General features: G+C 35.4%; 2 long non-coding RNA genes across 2 annotated transcripts in view; both read right to left on the bottom strand.

The window, feature by feature from the left end:
- The window catches only part of LOC141445894 (uncharacterized), a 253,960-nt gene that overhangs the window by 169,023 nt on the left and 67,022 nt on the right, over nt 1-17,915 (bottom strand). The window lies entirely within an intron of this gene.
- LOC139995174 (uncharacterized) lies at nt 14,469-17,699 on the bottom strand. The gene is made up of 3 exons (XR_012453410.1): nt 17,364-17,699; nt 16,386-16,538; nt 14,469-15,454 (listed from the first exon to the last, which is right to left on the bottom strand). It is a non-coding gene; the product is annotated as an uncharacterized lncRNA (long non-coding RNA).

Raw genomic sequence — 17,915 nt, 5'->3', positions numbered from 1 at the left:
CGAGTGAGGAGGCATGTGATGCGGTATTCACCTTGGTAAATCCCCGTAAAAGTTACCGTACCCCGTACCCCGTACCGCGTAAAAAAATACAAGTTACCGCAGTCCGAAAACTAAGTGGAGACGGCCTAGTCGTGGGAACGACAAAGCCACAAAGTCTCAAGGCATTCACAGAGAATGAGAAATTAAAAGAAGCTGGTCTAAAAGCCAGCACACCACAGCGAAAACCCCCCAGAATGATCATGTACGACATCCCGAGGGACATCCCGGAGAAGGAAATACTGGCCTGCATGATCAAAGCAGCATCAAGACAGGCTGAACCAGAACGACGTCGCAGCCATCAAATTCTGCTTCAGAACGGGACGCAAGGACCAAGAGGAGACCAATTGGGTAATGGAAGTACCCCCTCCCCCCAGGTAAGAGAAAAATTATTACAAGGAAAAATTTTCATCTCCTGTACCGGTTAACACGGAGCTACTTCTCGTGCAGAACCGTGCAGAGCCGTGCAGAACCGTGCAGAACCGTGCAGAACCGTGCAGATCACTGGGAAAAACGAGGTGATTGGCAAGCCCGTCACCAAAGGATGCCCGTAGGGGTCGGTATTGGGTCCAAGGTTTTGGAACCTTATATTTGACAACCTGTTGGCTGAACTAAGAACAAGCGCAACAGAATGTGAACCGATTGCGTATGTGGACGATATTGTGATACTGGTCGTGGGAAACGCTAGGAAAGAACTCCAGAGAAAAGAGCAAGAAGTAGTCACACGCGTTTCTAACTGGTGCGCCGGGAAGAAGCCCACATTATTAGTGAAGAAAACAGAAGCGACGCTAGCCAAGGATGACTGGATAGGGAAAGACCACCGATAATTAAAATCAATGGTAAAAGCATCCGGAGGCGTCAAGTGATAAAATACCTCGGTATGTACTTCGAGAGTGGCCTAAGGATTAACAGGCACGTGCATGAAACAACGCACAAGTGCAGAAACCTATTTAACAGCCTCGCAAAAGTCGCCAAGGCTAAATGAGTACTATGCGTACCTTGTACAAAGGGCTGATGGAGCCAATAACCACATACGCCGCAATTGGCTGGAGTGACCTGCTGAATGGGAAAACAAAGAAAATCCTAGTAAGATCGCTGCCGTTGACGCTCCTACAGGTGACGAAGGCCTACGGAGGAGGACGCCAGGCGGCCGTACCGAGCCGTCCGCGCCGTGCTTCCCAATTGGGAGGCTTGGAGAGATCAAGGCGGGGTTCCGCTCACCTTCAGGACGACACAGATGCTCACCGGACACGGGGTCTTCGGTGAGTACCTGCTGAAGATCGGGCGGGAGGTGACGTCCACCTGTCACCACTGCGGGGAAGAGGAGGACACGGCGCAGCACACGCTGGAGTTTTGTCCAGCGTGGGCGGAACCGCGGCGCGTCCTGCAGCTCGACATCGGCGAGAGGTTGGCTCCGGAAGCGGTCGTTGAGGCCATGCTCCGAGGGCCCCAGGAGTTTAACGCTGTCCGCACCTACTGCGAGGAGGTTATGCAGAGAAAGGAGCGGGCAGAAAGGGACCGGGAGAGAAGAGCCGATCCCAGTAGATCGTCGCATCAACACCGCAGAGGCTCCGTACGAGGCAGGGGCGCGGCGCCACCGTCGCTGCCCCGGGTGCGTCAGACTAGGGAACATGGCGCTAGGGGGAGTGGTTCCCCTCAGCTTTCCAACTCAAGTCGGGACGCCTCCCTAGACAACAACAACGGCAGGGAGATAGACGACGTAGTTGCACTCGGTAGTGATTCGCAAGAGACCCCGGGAGCACCTCTGAACGTCGGGATGACTACCGTGGGGTTTTAGTGGGTAAGAGTCCGACACTACACGGTCGTTGCTACGCAGCGCCGAGTGTCCATGAGGATTTCCCCACGATAAAAAAAAAAAAAAGAAAAAAAAAGTGACGAAGGCCTACAGGACAACATCCACAGAAGCGCTGCAGGTCATCGCAGGGGTCACATCTATCGATTTACTGGAATCGAAGTAAGGGCACGACAATATAGAAAGAAGAGAGGCCACGACGACGCAGCGGCGAGAGGGAAATAATCAGAGAAACCATTGAAAAGTGGCAAGAACGCTGGCATACCACACAGAACGATCATTGATTATTTCAACTGCATCAAAGATAGGGTTGAGAATCCATGGGTAAGACCCGACCACTACATGATACAGTTCATCAATGGCCACGGGGATTTTAACAGCTAACTTAGGACATTCCGTCTGAGCGAAGTGGACACGTGCGACTACGGCATGGAAGAAACCCCTCAGCACTTATTGGAAGACTGTCAAATCTTCAATGAAGGACGACAGAAGCTGCGGAATACCATACAGGAACTGGAGCTGGACTGGGCGGAAGAGAAGTGGGAGTTCGTCATCAAAGATGTATAGCCCCGCTTCCGACAGTTCACAAGAAGTGTTCAGATAAAGGAACAGAAGAGAAGGACAATCTTACAAGAAATGAGGGGTCCACTGCAACAGGGAATACCACCAGAAAGAAAGTCGAGCGGACAGGCGAGCAGGCAAGCCAACCTCTAAGGAGAAGTGCAAGGCAGGTACGACGAGCACCCGGGCGGGGAAGCCGCGAACCGACCGAATAACGGAAACAACAAGAAAAACCAAATGGATAATAGCAATGAAGAAAGTAACAAACGGAAACAACAAACAGAACACTGGACTGAAACTAGATCAATAAACAAGACAGAACCAGAAAAATAACACTAGAAAGAACCAAGGCGCAGAAAAAGCACGCAGTATGCGAGGATACCTGCGACCGTCGGCGCAGGCGGCACCCATAAGATGGGTGCTGAGACGGTTCAGGAATAATCGGCTGGAAAGCCAACCTCCTGGGACCGAGCTTTACGCTGGCAGCTCCGCCTCCTCGTGGCTCTCGCTGGTAGCGCTGCAGCGCGATGCACGCATCACTTGGCACCGGCTATGCGAGCTGCCGCCCGAAAGGGTAGGTTCAACTTGTCCAATGACCCGCAAGGAGAGGGCAGGGTTTTTACCAGTTGCGCGCACCGTTCCCAGGGCAAGCGGCGCTGGTGAGTTGACGAGAGTTGAATAACATTTGGCGACTACGTTTTGTGTTTTCGAGTTGAGGTTTAACTCTTTTCGACTTGGCGACTGTGATTTTACTGACTGTCCGCTCTCGTGTTATTACGAAGGAAAGCTCGTTATGAGTGGGTTTTAGATACGAAAAATTATTTAGTTATTTACTTTTATTTAGTTAACTATTAATCACTATTATTAACGTGAGTGTTAATGTTAGTTTTGATTTTATTTTAATCCCTACGAGGAGATACCTCGGAAGTGTGAAATCTCATTTAACTAGGAGTTTCATAGGTTTCAGTTTATGGTCAGCGCGGACGCCGCGCATCGCGCTGTTAGATCAAGATCAAGATCAACTCTGCGATCTTACAGCGTGGAGGGGGCCTATGAACTAATACTATAGCGGCTCCAGGGCTTGATGTGACCATCGTGGGGTTTTAGTCGGTAAGTACCACACTACCCCGCGGCCCCCTTACCTCTAAAGCTCAAGAAAATTGCCAACTCCCTGAGGATTAATTGTCCGGCTACTTCCACGGACATTGATAAGGCCAAGAAACGTCTAAGAAATGAGCATATTAAACAGTTGGCCGACTTGCGGAGTCAAGGCCATGGTGTGGCTAACTTCGCAAGAAAGAAACTTGGCAACGTGTGGCTCAAAGAGTACCATCTGTTGAAGCCATCTCGCTTTATTGACGCTCTGAAATTAAGAACTAATACCTTCGGCACCAGAGTAGCTCTGGTGAGAGCGGTTGAAAAGATCAATATTATGTGCCGGAGGTGTCATGCTTAGCCCGAGACCCTAGGGCACATTTTAGGACTTTGCCAATACACTAAAGGCCTAAAAATCAAAAGGCATGACGAGGTAAAAACTCTCCTTACCAAAAAGTTACATGTCAACAATCATGTATTTATCAAGTCTACAATTAAGATTGGAGAGAATCTACTTAAACCGGACCTTATGGTGAAAAACGAGGTACGGCTTCTCGTGGTCAACGTAACAGTCCGCTACGAGAATAGAGATTATCTCCAAAAAGCAGCAAAAGAGAAGATCGACAAATACTCTACTAGTCTAAATGAACTCAAAAGGAGATACGGCGTCAATGAGGGAGCCGTTTTGCCGGTGGTACTCGGCAGTAGGGGGACAATAACGCCAGAAACAATAAACAATTTCAAAACACTTGGCATATCAAAGAAGGAAATGAAAACTATTATAATGAATGTGTTGCGCAGCTCAATAGAGACATGCAACTTGTTTTTAGACAATTAAGAATTTAAAATTATTTTATTATTTATTTGTCAACTATTTATTATCAATTGTACATATTAAAATGATTGTACATATGAAATTTAATTACTAGTCATTTTAATTACGGATAATTTATTTATTATTTATTTATTTTGACTAGTTAATTACGTTTTAAACTATTCATTTATTTATTTATTTATTTATTGATTATTTGCTTTACTATTGACTATCTCAATTTTAAGACAAACTGAAATTTTAAATCCCTACGAGGGGGTACCTCGGAAGTATGAGGCTTCATTTTGAAGTCTCACAGGAGTAGCCTTATATATATTTATTGATTTATATTTTTATCCATTTTCGTATACATATATGAAAATATCTATAAATTACTCCGTGTTTACCCACGTATCCGAACGTGGGTTTCTTTTTGACTTCAGGAATGAATCTGTTTCTTTCAAAATTGTTTTAGTTCCTTCTCCAAAAATGGACAAAATATGGCAATGTAGTGATGAGAAGTTTGCATTCAGTAAGAGTTTACGATACTCCTGCGAAATGACGTAGAAACATCCAAAATATTTGCAAAGATCCTTCTAAAATCAAGGGTATGGTATTCAGAAAAAACTGGCTACTTACCAGATGTGTTTAAAGAATGTTCAAACCTCGTTTGTACATACATATATGTTTAGTAATTTATTCATTTTCATATACACATACGTATGTATGCGTGTATATTTATATATTTATATACTTTCCTATTACTCTTTCATTTTGCTCATTCTCAACCTTCCTGCGATCATTTGCTTTCGCATCGGGGTACATGTTCGCCGGATGTAATCTGCTTAATCTTCTTACTATTGGTATTATACATTATTTTATCATCGAATTTTGGTGAGCATTGATGCAGTATTTTTAGCCAATGGTTTTGAGCAATTGTTCAACTGGTGGGACACTTAGGATACTCACTATGTCATCTTCTCAAATACCATGTTTCGGGTGTTATTCTTAGTAATTTTGATTGTACCATTTTAATTTAGTTTTGCGTACAATTTTTATTCTTAGTTCGGATCTTTTCTTGCTTAGTCGATATAGTAGCTTTTGGTTGTAATTTTATTTCCTATATGAACTACGAAAGAAATATTCTATGTAATACAATTCCTAAACATTTGTTTCTGATGGCAGAAGTATGATTGGTTTGTGTATACTTCTACTTGTTCTTGTCTATTCAATGTAAAGAATGTGCTTGTGCGTTTTTATGAGCTTATTGTTATTTTTTTATAACAATGAATCCATACTTTTATCTTACAAGCTACGTTTCGTTTTAAATTTGAGGTATTGCCGACATCGTAAATTGCGGTATCGTATCCGAATATTAAATTTGTGTTCGTTAATTCTTCAGGAAAGTCTCAATTAATTATCGAATGGTCGCAACTTCATTCGCTGCTTGATGATAGCTTTTTATAATAAGAGAAAATAAAAATAAACTCTTCATTTAGTTAATCTTCAAAATTATCACAAAGTTAAACATTTACGTATTGCTCCTCGAATCCCTGCGTACCATTAGTATAGCACTGCATGAAATTCACATATCAAATATAATTACGTATCTGATTCTCTTCGAATATTGAAGGAGTACTTTGCATAATGAAGCATATAATTTTTTTAATTATTACATTAATTATTACATTTGTCATAAACATTTGTGATCGATTTATCTTTCGTAAAAAGTTTTCTTGTTCCTTTATCATCTTTACCATCTTCAAATGTTCTGTTTTCTCTGTTGTTTCGACTTTTGTTCCTTTCTTTACTAGTTGCTCGTGGGACGATGCTTCCTGAGCCTGCGTTTCGAAAGAAAGTTCCTGTTCATCCAAAAGCTAAGAACGGTTCGAAAATAGCAAACCACTGCTGGTCCTTGATTAATTTGTAATTTAATAAATTTAAGAAATTTAAGAAATGTCAAATTCTACTTGTTTCTAGAATTTTGACAATTGGGTGGTTGTCCACTTCTGTCCAATAGTTGACCTCTGCCTCCAGAATGCTTTCAGCAACCCGTCTCACTATTTCATCCACTTCTTTTTTGCTACTTTCCTTTGTAAAAATTGTTGTTTGAACATTATATTATTTTGTAATGTAATTACTATGTCCTATAGAACATTAGGTTTCTCACGCTCAAAATTGCATCCCATATGATATGCTCAGTCTTATACTTAAGATCGTCTCAAGAAGAGTCGTCAGATGTCTTTTGATTTCATAGTTGTGACTGAAGATTAATCTTAAGGGGGTGTCTTAAGGATTTGCTTAGCAAAGATCTTGTGAAATAAGAAAATCTCATAGGATGTCAAAAAGCGCAAATAAGACCACCTTCATTCAAGTTCCCTCGATCAGGGACTTAAGGAAATCTTATTTTAAAATGGCTAATAACTATAACCATCTTGACTGTTCAATCAGGTTTGTTAATTTCAAAGAGGTGTTTAGAAACTTGATTAAGATATATGAGATATACTATCTCCGCCTCTTGTATTACACAGAAATGAAAAGTAAAGTATATGAATAAAAAGTTTCAAGCTATGGAACATCCTACCATTTATAGTTATTTAATTTTTCCCCTTTTATAATTATTATACCTTTACACCAAAGATGGTTATTGTTTCAGTTACATGCACGACTGTAAATAAAAATTTATACATAATACAAAATATAGAAGATGGTTACGAGCTAAAGGTGGCGACTATGTAGTCGGGCTAACTTTTAGGTTGTGGAGTTGCTAATCAGGCAAATCCAGGGTTGTTAATTGCATTGACTGCTGAGGAAATAGATGCGAAGACGAATCAACTTATGAGGAAGGGAGCCCGAGAAGTTTGGCTATCGTGTACGAATCGATGCGACGTATATCCGGGAGCTACAAGAAAGGCCAAGGCGCGGGAACAAATCGACGCGGGCTTATGGCTGACGAAGAGAAAGCAGGAAGTATTAATAGCAAACTGGCAACGTTCAACTACTCGGTAAACCTCGAGTGGCAAAGGTATATCATTGTGGGTATGACTTCGCTGGCTTGTTATTACGATTGAACAAAATGTTATATAATAAATGACAACGTACATATTTTATAAACAGGGACATATAGTTGTTTAGTGTAATGGTCGGGGTATCTACGTGTACTCTGTAAGTCGCAAATTAAGTAATTTCAAAGGAATATTAAACTGAGTTATTTAAGTTTCAATTCCAAAGAAGTAAGAGTTTAATCCTTCTCGTTCACGCAAGCGAGAGAGTGGGAATTAAAGCCTAATGTAAAATAATGTCTAACATAATGCTAATGCCACGTACCATATAGTTGCTGAAACTTTTATGCTTCATACATAGACAATTGTTTTATTATAAATATTAATAATAAATATTAATTAAATAAATATAGATAATAATGACTACTATAGGTTTTATATATGAAGTATTAGGCCAAACGAAGTATGAAACATACACGATATAGTACTCGTTATAATATTTATAATAAAACAATCGTCTACTCAGATTTCATTTTTTCAATTTATAAAAATATGAATTTACACAAACACCCGCACTCTACTTATCATTACTTCCACAACAACGTTCTCTTTCTAAAATTCAGATTTTCGTAACTGCAGTTAAACGTGACACCCACATAGGCACACGTCATTGTTTTGCATTCTGATAAAATATCACTTATTATAGTTTTGCTCGTTACTGTAAGTAATATAAGTAAACAAACATGACAGGCGTGTAATCGACAAAATATCATTTATAAGGTCGTTTCTCTATTTACCCTTTTGCTACGTGCATTGTTTTTGACATGAAAATGCAGCGCACTTACAATTCGCCAGGCCTATTGTTCTGACTGCCAGTCATTCGGCTAATCCTTTTCCCATTCTTATCCACCATTCTTCGCTCGCCCTACACTCTCCCCGTAATCACTTTCTACCTTGATCGATCGTAAGTGAACCGCGTGTTCATACACTAATTTCCTTCGTTTCTGTTAGATTTTTTCCTTCTTTCGTCTTGTCAGACTGCGTGAAAACCGAAATTTCACGTGTTTCATATATTCATGACTCGATGGAAAATATCCATGAGGCTTGACATTAATTCAGATCTGTTTTCAAAAACAATATTATAATTAGTTCTTTACTGATTACTAGACAGATTACCAAGATTCTGTTTACCATCCTCTTATTATAACTCAAACTAATAGGATAATAGCAAAATAATAGTAAAAGGGTAAATATAGTAACACGTTAAGTACAAAATAATATTTTTAAATGATACGAATTCCTTAAAAGGCATATCGGTCAATTCCATTATAGAAAAGTGCGAAATAGTATGGATGCTACAAATACTATTTTTTAAATTTAGCTTAGGATTTATTATTATTTGTGTCGTATTGTTGTGTGTATTTTTACGGGCGTAATACATTTAATTAAAACGCTCTAGAAATTAATACCAGCGCATTATGTAAAGTTTGTTTCAATCAATGGTAACGTTTCGTCGTCGGGTTCTCGCTGTATCTTGCGCGACTGTTGATCACGTCTAACTCATAAAAGAGAATTCCGCGAAATTGTCCATAATTTGAAAAAAACGGTCCTGTAATTCTCACGTGAAATAATATTCTGCGTTGTTCTACGCCAGTTGCGAGATCCACCAACCCTTTCCGCTCGATCAATACCTAAATTTACTATGTCCCACTTAACGCCGTGAAACCGTAGTATGTTATCGCCATTACCAGTTTTGACTTTGTATCATTCAAAACTTCACCGTAATAAAACATTTGACTTCCCATAAACTATAACTGCTCCTGACTCGAATAAAAGACTGATTCCGAATTGAACTGAAAAGTTTGTTCCTTTGTCTGTGAGGATTGCACGTGATGTTCCGAAGATGGGAATTAAAATCGTTGCAAAGACATCTGCTATTGTTGTGGCTCCGGTGTTCGGTATCGCAACAGCTATGCAGTTTTTGGTTACGTTGTCTTGCATCGTTGGTACGTGGCAGGTTCTTCCATATTGTTTGTAATAAATATCAGTTGTGGAATTTTCGCTCTTACCAACTATTGTTTCTCGCAGGTTTTGCATTTCCTGATTAATTCTTGTACATCGTTTTTCATTCCTCGAGATGAATATCTTACTCTGAAACATCTTTAGGTTTTGGTGATTCATTTGTATACTGCTATGTGTTTTTTCTATGAACTCTTTTCGAATATACTCTGGAGGTGATATACTTGTTTCCGTATATGGAGTAATTTTGACGTTGGTGTTTTTGAGTATTTTTCAGATGAGAGTTTAGTATTTCCGAATGATGGGTTGATTCTGGTTCTTTCCCAATATAACTGACAATATAACGGCTATTGTTCCCGTTTCCTTGAGTATAGTTTTCAAGTTTCGTAGTACTGTGACGATATTTTCGTCTTTCAGTTCTTCAAAGATATATCATATGACCAATTTATTTTAGATTCATGGAAAAAATTCTTAATTGATTAAAAAATGGTTAATTGTCCTTCCTGCGAATTCTCCTTGGCAGGTGACTCTTTTCCAAGTAACCGACATCAGCAAGAATTCTTCCCCTGGCAGCTTCTAAGTAACAATTTACGTACTTATTAAATGTACATATTAAATGTACATCTTTTTCCATTATAGCGATAAATATTTCTCCGTATATGTTTATTTTACAGGGCTCGTGATTGTCTTCTTCTTCCTCGGGTTGTGAATCTTAGGAGAGTGATATATCTGTATCAGATTCTTAATCGGGAATAATACTTCTCAACTGCATTCAAGTGCTTTCCAGAATTTCTGGGATCTATATTCTTATAGACCGAGGAGAGACGGGATTGCAGGCTTTGATCGCGTGATTTCTCTATTTCACTCATTGGGTTGGGAATTTCAAGTGAAGTAGCTTCTTCAGTTTCTCCTTCTTCCAATGTTATTAGATCCCTGTCTGAATTATTAGTATTTTATTTATTGTTCAGACTTATCGTGAGATGATCGTTGGTTAGTGTCGAATATGCTATTAGCGTAAATGAATCGTATGAGATTATAACGCCTTCCATATGGATTTGAGGAACGGTGCACCAACGTTTTTCGTTGTTGTGTTGATTGCTTCCTGGTGAACTCTTCCTCTTTTTACGGATGGACGTGCCGCTGTAATTGGTCCTTCATTCGAATTACTAGGAGGTACGCTCTATGTAAACCTTCCTTGATTTTGTTCCATTCCTTAAACACGATAACCGGTTTATCTTGGATAAGTACGCTTCGAATTCCTTATCTTTGCGAGCGATTAAAAGAAGACCACTGAATTACGAGACAGCACGATTCCGTTCTTGTTTCGTTTCCCAGGTTTGAGTACGATATTGCATTTGTACTCTAGCAACATTAATTTCCATTTAATGGAAATGGGATCTTTGACCGACTATAGATAAACTAAGGGTCGATAGTGAGTAATGAGTGCAAATTTACGAACACATAATGTCGGAAATATTGCGTAGCATATACCATAGCCAGGCATTCTTCCTCAGTTGCTGAATAATTCTTTCCGACTGGGTATAAATTGCGAGAACCATATGGAACCGGTAAATCGCGACCAATTTCATTTTGGCTCAATACTGATACTAGTAGCTGAATACTGATACAAGTGTTAACATAATAGTCTCTGATAACGACGATAATATGTGACTTGTCAATTCTAAGAATTGTTAGATGTCCTTGGATTCTGGATTGTTGGATTCTGACTTTGGAGTAAGAAAATTTTCAACCGCACGGAGTTTCCTTGGACCTGGTTTGGCACCGTCGGTAAAAATTATGCCGTAAGTATGTAATTTCTTTACGCAAAAATTCGCTTGTATTAGTTGGGAAAGTAAATCCGCGATTTCTGAGATGATTCAACAACCTTTAAATTTTAAATTCCTATAAAGATGAAAAGTAGACTTCTGTATCATTCAAATAATTTTGAATTTATATTTCATTGAGTTAATACTTGATATATTAAACGTTGAAAATCATTTGCCAGATCAAAGATTGAGAAATACTTTGCACCTCTCAGTTGGTCCAGAGTTTCGGTAATTTGAGATAGTGGATACTTGTCGCTTTGTTTTTTTCGTTCAATGCACGAAAATTAATTATCATGCGCCCATGTTCAGTGTCATCGGCATCCGATGTTTTGGATACAACCCACAAAGCAGGGTTATACCGTGAAGTGGACGGTCTAGTTATTTCTTGGAATAACAAAGCTTCAAATTGATACTGTATCCTCTCTTGATTCATCGATGGGTAACGGTACTGCTTAGTATATATTGTAATTTCGTCTGTTACATAAATCTAATGGTGAATTCTTCATTCGTTAACCTTACAACTTTCGCAAGTAACAATTCTCTTTGTTATTTGGAATAAAAATGATGTTCCAAGTGTACAACTTTTGTAGGACAAGTATCTGTAGACACAGTAATATAATCTCTATTTGTCCTACCAAAATTGTATCTGTAGATACAGTAATACAATATCTGCCGTAATACATTGCCGAATATTAATACCATTTGCTATATGCCTATTGTTGGGCTTTTATTGAAACGTTTCGTCAGTACCTCGCCTGGACAAACATTGAATCTCTGAGAAGTAACTAAGCAGGCACGCTTGCGCAGAGTGCAAAAGGTGGAAATCCGTAACCTCGAAACTAATTATTTATTTATCAAAAGTAAAATTTTTAGGATGTTTAATATTTCATAGTATTAGTATCGGTATTAATATCTATTACTATGTATTAATATTAATATATAGTATAAGTACACAGTGTTAGGATTTCCACTAGTACATGTATGGCACATATATATATATATATATATATATATATATATATATATATATATATATATATATATATATATATATATATATATATATATATGTACTACTGTATATATTATATATAGACATATATCTATATACATATACATAATATAAGATGGTAGTATATATACATATATTATGAAAGAATAATAGATAACATTACCTTAGAGATAAATATCTTATCTTATTAATACGTACATGTAATATTTTTTTACATACATATATCAAATTTAATCATTTCAACATGTACCAAAAATAGCTTTTTAATACATGGGTTATCCTCGGTAACTATGGACAGCCCTTTATTGCCTCACGTATTGTAGTTACCAAAAATTTGTTACATGACGATTACATGATACAATTAGGGCACATTTTTAACAAAGACTAATTCGTTTACATCATTATTCCCCGAGATATGAAGGTAAAGTTCAAATTCAACGTAAAGTTCAAGATAAAACTAAAATGGAACTATATATTTTGCTTTATATGATTCGATAGTACCTATTTTGCAAGATGCAATATTTGATACGTGGCACTTCAGATGCAAACAAGACCACCAGCCGCACTTTTGAAGCACTTGAGAAATGTTTTCCCGCAAAAATCAGTAAATTTATTAGCATAATATCTCAAAAATTAATTGAAATCGGTAACACACATGAAAGGTTAATCAGAATTCATCTTGAGAAGCATTATCAAATGATGCAAAAAAAAAAATACATAATTTCTGATAAAAACGGAACTGCATCTCCATGTATAAAAAAAATGATAATGTAAAAATGATGGTTTTTTATGGTTAATTACATATATTAAGTTTGTGTTTTCTTACAACCACAGTTGAGCAAGATTTGATTTATCTATTAAATAATAAATAACAAATTAAAATAGCATTTTAATTCAGAATAAGAATTAAATTTCTTATTTAAATAATAATTGTTTGGACGATACCAGAAATAATTTATTTATTATTTCTGAGTTGCAAATGAAGTTTTATTTTCTATTTGGATTAAATCCGACAACAAATGATAATACATAAATATGTTTTATTTTTGTCTTATCTGTTTCATTTTGTACAATGAAAAAATCGTATAATTAATATGGTTGTTTTTAGTAGACAGATCGTAGTTCATATTATTCTTAGCTAATATTAAAAATTAGAAGCTGTAATTTAAAGCGATCTTTCTGATTGACGTGTTATATTTTTGTAAAAATAAATTTGTTCAACGATCGATAAATAACAAATAAAAGTAATAAATAAAAAATAAAATTGTATTTGTAAATAACAATTAATCGCATTATATTAAACAATGTCTATAGACTCGTCCAAATAACAAATAATTCGTTTCTGCTTTTTATTTTAACTTTTCAAAAATTTATTCTATTTGAGCGTTACACGTCGATTGCGCGAAGAAATTCGTAGGATTTGTGAAACGATAACTTGTAGAAATTGTACTACCATAACACATCAGCTCATGCGTCACTACTGACTCGGGAGTTTCTCGCAAAAAATAACATTTACAGTCATCATATTCACCTGATCGCTCCCTTGCAATTATTTGTTATTCTCCAGAATGAAAAAATAAAACAAAAATCGTTATGCGAACTATGTGCTATAGAAGAAAGTGCTTTCAGAAATGTGTTAATGACTGAAAGACACACTGGCAAAAATATATTGTATTCTGTTGAGGTTGATTGATAGAAGAACGAGTGGATAAATTCGTAATAGAAAAATATATTGAAACAAACAAAGGTATAAGTAGAAGTATAATATATAAGTGTAAGTTTATGCTGATTCAGATCCTTACTCTCTTAGTGTTACGATATAATAGAATCGATAAGGAGCACGTTCATATTTTTATAGCAAAACACATTACTAAAAAAGTTAACCTTATAGCTTTAGCTAAAGGTTACAAGGAACATAAATAGAAATCTATTTATTCGTTCCTTTGTTCCTAGACCTTGTAACCCAAAACATAATGTATATTCAAGGGTACAATAATAAGGACCTCTCCTTATTTAGAATAATTTCGTTTCACTAAATTCTATTTTCTGCGCAATAGAAGTCTTTAGGTCACGGATATATATAAATAAAGATATAGAGTTTTTCTTGAAGTAGTTACTTCAACATATTCAAAGGGAATAACTTAAATATAGGCGAACAAATAAATATTTTCTCAAATAAGAAAAAAATTCAACGATCTTTTTGATCACGCCTCGTATGAGGGGGGGGCGGGAGGGAAAGCAAAAGAGGAAAGTAAAAAATGATATGCAGCTTGGTAGAGGTTCAGGCTGAGAAAATTGTGAAAGAAAATGTCTAAGATAAAATGTGATGATTAAGAAAAGAGTGTGACATGAAACATGTTATATAAAATATACTTTATATATTCTATTTTGGTTCATATATATAATACAAATAATATATATGTAATACAAAACGAGTGTAGAATATAAGTACTAATGTTTAATCAGAGTTTCTGTACTTTTGATAGTTTTGTATTTTTTTATCTTTATATTCTTATATTTTCTATATCTTTGTACTTTTGTATTTTTAAATGTTTTCTATAATTCTATATTCAAATAATAGTATAAAAAGAAAAATACGAAAAGTGTGGAGATGTAACGGCACGTGAATGTTACGCGTGAGCAAGATAACCAGGAGAGGTAGTATAGGAATCGAGAGTTCCTTGGACAAAGAGAACGTTTTTTAGGAATACGTTATGTTTATGTAAACTATGTACCATAGAATTCCAAAAAAAAAGAAAATAAATAAAATTGGGTAACTAATTAGTTTCCCGAAGAAAAAAAGGAAACATTCGCTAAACGAAATGGCGCGATCAACTTTCGAAAGCAAGGTTGCGACGGTTGGCGTTAACAGTTGGGTTGCACGACACAAACAATTTCAAATTGGAGTTCAACCGCTAATTGCGACAAGGCCACTGTGATTTTTATTCTTTTCTATGTGCACGCGGCACATTACAGAGATCTTCTTCCGTCGGTCCGATGTTTTTAATTATATTTTTAATACAGCGCTTATCGCATCGAGCAACATTATGGCCATTTATAAACATTCATTGGTAAAGACACGCAGCACATCATTTAAATCCATCGTAATAAAAAGGAGAACACATGATTACATGCATTTCGTAATAAAGATAATAAAAAAGACTCACCATACCAACGTAAGAGAAGATTTATAATGATTTGCCTTACAGTAGAATAGGTTTAGTTGAATAAAACGAAATCCATGCACAACTTTCTGGAGATCCAAAGACTTTGAGCACCCTATGAAATTAAAACAAGTTAGATAAATGCAAAAATTAAAATTGAAACATGATTATTTAATAAGAGTATCGTATTGAATTATATATTTAATGCATATAATTAAGTTAAAATGTTACAATATTTTGTCATTATTTGTTTGAATTTCATCAAATGCTTTTAAATAAGAAAATTTTAATAAAAACAAACAACTTACAGCATTAAAATAAAAAATTACATTATCTTTATAGCATAATTTATTGATAAGTTATAAATGAATTTATAGGTATAATGTTCAGAATTTCGCAAAATATTCTCAGAATATATCTTGTTTCACTCGCTCAAACATTTTAACGGATTGTTATCTAGCATACATGATTAAAGCACACTCTTCTGTTAATCACTGATCGATCAAATTGGTCCTGTTCTTAAAATCTTAACGACTCCATAATCAATATTTCACGATATATAGAAAAAAAATAATTTTAAAGCGATCTGATCTAAATAAAAAAAGAACATTCTCAAGTTTAACATTGTAATGTTGTAATGTTTTTACATATATAAAACAAATGTTGACATTTTTAAACAAAATAATCCATCAGCGCTTCACATATTTTGGATTATTAAAATATAATTTTACTTGATACAATTCTTGGCGGGTCAAAAGTTTTTAAAATTAATGAAAGCGTACATTATTGTACATTTAATATTAATAATAGTTGTACATGTAAGTTATGATAAAAAGTAGAAAAACAAACACAGGTTCCATATATTAATGCTTGCTTATCATATATTAATGTAAATACAAATAAAGATAGGTTTTAACATATATTAAAGCATTGAAAAATTGTCGTTTGTATATATAAGTAACTGTGTGCTTTAAAATCTATGTATCAATATTAGTGGTTTCCTATCTGTTATTTCATATGTAATACAATTTTATATCTATACTCACAATTTAATTTATGAAATGCAACAGTGATATATGAGCAATATGCATATTATTAACTACTGCTGGAATACATTTGAAATAATCTTGGTACTTCAATCTTCTGATTCCATAAGAATCTATACATACATCTATATATAGGTGCTACCTTTATTTATTCTGCAACATAAACAAATTGATATTGTAGTTTTACTGTGAAACTTTTCAAGACTATGATATAAGAAGAACATATAAACATATACATATATAGTAGCAAATATATACAATTTTCATATACATCTCAAATCTAACCCTTACCACTTTATGAATTTGAGCATTCTTTGAACGTATTTCATGCTAATAATAATATTTACATTCGGATACCTTTTCACTGTTTTATAGACAAGAAATTTTGTTGTTATATAATATGATAAAATGTGATAAAAATGTAGTACGATAATATGGCAAATTTGTGACTTTTAATTAAAAAAGAAGGAAAAAGAAAATATTTTATATTTAAAAGTGAACCTTTGAAACCTATTATATTGTGTCAATAAGGAAAGAAATTATACAAATTTCGTATATCGCATCGCAAACTGAACTATGAAAGTTGGAAAGTTAATCGTTATCCATCGTCACATAGGTCCATACCAGTAATCACAAATAGGTATTTTATTACTTAATTTTCTTTGGTTCTGTTCATATTTCTAAGTAGTCGTGTATTAGTATTAGATGAAAAAGTACGAATCTATCTACACAGTTAATAAAAGTATAATTGAATTAAGAACATAAATTCCGTTTTTTTAAATACATATTACACGTTTATTTCTCTTATCTAGATCGTCTAGATCTACGATCTCTTCTATTTATCTTTTATACATATGGTTTGATATATTTGGTATACCGTAGTAATATAGGTTATATTACATAAAACACATCTGTTTCATAAGTTAAGAATAACTTAAGCAAAATCTTTAATTATATAAACATATATAAAATATTTACCTTAAATAAATCAATGGTCGATCAAGTGTTACATTTTTTGTATTTCTACATTCTCTACTTTATTCATTTCATTACTAACTGATATATAACTACATTATGGGCATCCTTTATCACGACGCACGTATAACCATGTGTGAATCCACAAAACGACTGTGCTGTGCCTCGTGTCGGTCAACCGCTGTTATTTAGAATTGTTTACAGTACTGCTCGTTGATTGGCTACAATTTAGCAGTACAACATGGCACCTGCGCACATCCTTGCGCGAATATATAAGAATATAAACGTATAATATTTGTACTTTAAGATTGATTAAATCGATATGTAAGTACAATTTTAACAACCCGTCTTAACAAGATCTGTATGCACTCATCATACAATAAATATGATACATGCAACATAACATTTAAAATACATGTATGTATGTATAGTGAAAAACAATAGTCTCCGTGCAATTGGAATGTAGAAATAAAAAAAGCAATATTTCCTACATTACTCAAATATATGTAATTGTACACCATAAGAGACATTTATATAAATAATGTAATTGTATAA

The sequence above is a fragment of the Bombus fervidus genome, chromosome 15 (assembly GCF_041682495.2).
Source record: "Bombus fervidus isolate BK054 chromosome 15, iyBomFerv1, whole genome shotgun sequence".
NCBI classification, from domain to species: domain Eukaryota; kingdom Metazoa; phylum Arthropoda; class Insecta; order Hymenoptera; family Apidae; genus Bombus; species Bombus fervidus.
The sequence above is the reverse complement of the archived record's forward strand: the minus strand, read 5'-3'. Positions and strand labels throughout refer to the sequence as shown.